The sequence below is a fragment of the Acanthaster planci genome, linkage group LG02 (assembly GCF_054643075.1).
Source record: "Acanthaster planci isolate LZ-2023a linkage group LG02, COTS_SCS, whole genome shotgun sequence".
Classification (NCBI taxonomy): Eukaryota; Metazoa; Echinodermata; class Asteroidea; order Valvatida; family Acanthasteridae; genus Acanthaster; species Acanthaster planci.
The window spans coordinates 11211159-11215936 of NC_141778.1; positions in this window are offsets into that span (position 1 = coordinate 11211159).

Sequence of the window (4778 nt, forward strand, 5' to 3'; positions counted from 1 at the left end):
CAAATTACCACTGAAAAACGCAAGAGACGTCAGCTGGAACGAAAATGGCGAAAATCTCGTCTGCAAATTGATTATGACCGTTTCAAATTGCAACGAGACCTGTGTAAACGAACTCTTGAAGAAGCAAAATCAGCCTTCTACCATGACAAAATACAAAGTTGTGAGGGCGATCAAAAAGCACTCTATCGTATCATAAATCAACTTACATGTAACATGAAAAGCAACGGTCCCAAACTTCCGGAGCATACGTCCAAAAAGGAACTTGCATCTAGTTTCTCCGCATACTTCACCGAGAAAATTGAGCAGATCAGAGAAGACATACTGATTAATAATCCACAACCAGCAGCACCCTTAACTGAGGTAAATCCAGTCTGGCCTTCAAGTTCCACGTTCACAACCTTCACACCAGTGTCTACTGAGGAAGTTGAAAAGATAATCAAGACAGCTCCTGCCAAGTCCTGCAGATTGGACCCCTTACCCACCACGTTGGTCAAGAATCTGCCTGTTCTGGTGGAACCCATAACCAGGATGATCAACATGTCATTGGACTCTGGTCAGTTCCCAGACAACTTCAAAACGGCCTTGGTCACCCCAACCGTCCAAAACCAATCCTTGGACTGTAATGATATGAAAAACTATCGTCCAATATCTAATTTGCCGTTTGTGTCAAAGGTCATTGAGAAAGTTGTTGCAGGAAGACTAAATGCACACTTACCAAAATATCAGCTGCGTGAAAATCAGCAGTCTGCGTACAGAAGTTGTCACAGTGTCGAAACGGCCCTTCTCAAAGTTCATAGTGACATCATGTGTGCCGTGGACAACAAAAAAGCCGTGCTGCTCGTACTTCTGGACCTCTCAGCGGCCTTTGACACCATTGATCACTCAGTACTTATTCATAGACTTTCTAATTGTTTTGGCATCCAGGGTTCAGTGTTGAATTGGTTTAACTCAAACATTAGTAACCGTCACCAGATAGTTCAGATACAAGGGGAATCCTCAGGTGCGATTAAGGTTAAATATGGGGTCCCCCAGGGATCTGTTCTTGGTCCGATCCTTTTTACTCTCTATACAACGCCTCTTGGGGAACTCGCTTGGCAACACAATATCCAGTCACATTTTTACGCAGACGATACCCAGCTGTATACTTCATTCAGTCCCAAGCTTGAGGATGATGATACAAAGATGCTCGATTCTCTCATCACATGCTTGCACGACATCCAGAAGTGGATGCTGGACAATTTCCTGAGGTTCAACCCACATAAGACAAAGTTCATGATTATTTCTTCGCCACAACTTCAACACAAAATCAAAATCCAAAACCTACAAATAGGCGATGCTGTTCTGGTACCCAGTACGGATGCCCGCAATCTTGGTGTGGTGTTTGACCGGTTCTTAAACTTTGAAAAACATGTGTCCAAGATTTGTCAGACACCATACATGCATCTAAGAAGAATAGCAAGTATCAGACACTTACTTTCTCAGAACGCAGCAGAGCAACTCATTCATGCCTTTATCACTGCTAAACTTGATTTTTGCAATAGCCTGCTCACCAGTCTTCCGCACGGTACAATTCATCGTTTGCAACTTGTACAGAACGCTGCCGCACGTCTTCTAACGAGCACCAAAAGAACAGCTCACATAACTCCCATTCTCAACAAACTACATTGGTTACCCATCAAATACAGAATTCAGTTCAAGATCCTCCTTCTCACATTCAAGACACTCCACGGCTCTAGTCCCCTTTATCTTGCAAACATGCTGCAACTCCGCTCTGTCAGGCCGGGTCTGAGGTCAACAAGTAATACCCTAGTTGTTCCCCGGACTCGGCTGGCCAGTGCCGGAGACAGGGCTTTTTCTACAATTGCACCACGCTTATGGAACTCACTCCCGGATCATCTAAGACAAGAACATGACATCAAGCAATTTCAGCATCATCTCAAAACATTCTTCTTCTCACAAGCTTTTTCACTATGAATGCACAATTGAGTTTTTCATTTTCCACCTAGACCGGCGCCTCTGAATGCTTTGCAGATATAGTGCGCCTTATAAATGCTTTATTAATATTATTATTATTATTAAAAAGAACTCTTGACCTCCGACCTCCATAAGTTAAAAAATACAAGTGTGGGACCGTGAGGGATCCATGTGGATCGAGTTGTTGGCCAACTTACACAGACGTCAGATTGGCTTTGAAGCTTTTCACAGTGAAGGTGGCAAGTAATTAGTTACAGAGGTTTGCGGAAGCTTGACCATACAAAGTCTCTCTTAGTACAAGTGTGTGTGGTTCTGGATAGAACCGGACGGTACTGAAAGTTTCGGACAGTATGCCCTGTCCGTTAGGAGGCTGCTTTACCCAGACGTCGTAATAGAAAAATCTTGACTCGCAGTGCCTTGGGCCGAACGAAGCTACTGGCTGCAATCATTCCTTGCCAAATACAAAGGCGACGGTTGTCTGGCTTCCCGTTGTAACTATTTGATGCCACGAAGGGTGACCCAATTCCCATCATACATAGACAGCGGGGATAAATCCCCACTTCAAAATTATTTTACAAATTCTCAGAACTCTGAAAAGTGTTCAGGCTGCACAGAAAAATGATGGGTTCGACATATCTTCTTTCATTTTCCTTTCAATTTTTACTGGTTGACGAATGAATTTTTGATAAATTTGTTCCTAAAGTAGACCACCCCTAAAATGAAGGTAATTTCTCGGCCAGGAAAAGTACTACCATTTTGAAAAAGCTTCCATCCGCAAAACGGATAAATAGTGCCATTTTCGGACGCGATTGCATCCAATCGCTATGAATTGGAAGCGCTAATTCCAGCCCAGAGGTTCAATGCAATATCTGTTCAATTGGAAGCGCTAATTCCAGCCCAGAGGTTCAATGCAATATCTGTTCAATTCCTCACTTTCATGGCTTTTATTAACAAACCTTTGTACACGGTCAGAAAGTTGACCCCTAGTGGCGCGCTTCCGGAGGCCTTGGATAGCAAAAATAACTTGCATAGATTTTCTACTTTTTTCCCAGTTTGCCTAAGAATCTCCTTGAAAAAGGCCTTTGTAAAATATTTGCTATTTAATTTATAGAAACTGAAAAATTACCTGACCGGAAAGAGAAACATCCGGCCAAACTTTGACCTCTCACTTCCGAAAATCTAAAAAACATTAAGAATAGTGCAATTCGGTGGTCTCGTATACGCAGATGAACACTTATGAAAACAGATCAAAATTTTAAGCAGCTTATACAATTTATACGGAAATTTGATGAAATGATTTGCCTTTACGACGGATACTAAAGTTAAATCCATCCGTTGCACGGACGTATATAAAAAAAACTTGGACCTGCAAAGCCTTTGTATGAAAAAGAAGCCAACCAGCGGCCATTTTACTGAGCCAAATACAAACGCGTGGGTTGGCTCCCTACTATTGACGTCAGGAAGGACAAAGGCGGGCATTACCAGGAAAGTTTTGTATTCGGCTCGGTAAAATGGCTGCGAGTGGATTCAATGATCTCTATATTCTGATTAAGGGCATTACGAGTCCAGATTTTATTATACACGTCCGTGATCCGGCTGCAGGTATGTAAATCTTTGGAAACGTTGTACAATTTTGTTTTCACGTAAGTTCATGAAGTGAAAACAAACCAGCATTATCGCCGGAAGTAAAAGCTCGTTAATAATTTTCGTGTTTTACCCATCTCCAGGGCACTTTTCAAAAATATTACTTGAGGAGCACAAAGGTAAAATTCTGACATCAGTGTTTTTAAGGTAGTTTCAGTTAAAAATAATCCTTCCAAAAACTACTGAGCGTGATAGGACAACACCATGTAAAATTCTAACATGAGGACTGCGCGAGGGTTCTGGAAGCTCGCTGCGTGACCTTTCACTTTTAGGCTCAATTACGTTGATATTCAGCATGATGGCCGCCGGAGCAGTGGCTTCAATGGCTGACCGATTAATGGCATTACGGGTCCAGATGTATTGTATTATTGCGTCCGTAGCCAATAGGTGGAAATCGAAGTTTTCAAAGTTGCGGGAAATTTGTGTCGTTTGTTACGCCATTAATAAGGGCACTGTACAAAATGCGCTCGTGAAAAGGGGCAGTTGTGAAGGAACTTGTCTTAGCACAAAACAAATGCACAGCAACTCAAAAAATGTAGTAATGCGAGGGATGCACCACAACAAGTCAATTCCCATAGACAGCAGTGATGAATCCCCATAATTTACAATTATTAAAAAAAATACAACTCTCACAGGTATTCAGGCTGCACAGGAAAACGACGTTCCACACGTTCCCTTTCATTTCCTATCAATTTTTTGGGGGGTTGACTGATGAAATTTTGAGAAATTCTCACCTGAAGCAGACCACCCCTAAAATAAAGAAAATGTCCCTGCCCAGAAAAGTAGCCATTTTGAAAAACCATTCCTCTGCAAAACGGCCAAATGGTACCACTTTCGGACCCAATTGCATCCAAACTGCTCAGAATTAGAAGCCGTAAGTCCAGGCCACAGGTTCCATGCAAAATTTCTTCAATTCTCCAATTTCGGGGCTATTACAAGTTTCTAATGACAAATATGTTGAGTGTATAACTCTTTGTAATGACCTCGGCGGACAGCTCTTGAGCCTATTTATTAACATTGACGAATTTGCACGCGCCCTGAGGGTCCTGAGGGGATGCAATACAATTCCCATAGCGCATACTAAACCTGTGTTCTTATCGAATAAACAAATATCACCGAGGCTTGGCTTTCCTCGAGACGGTGAACTCGCCTGAAGAAAA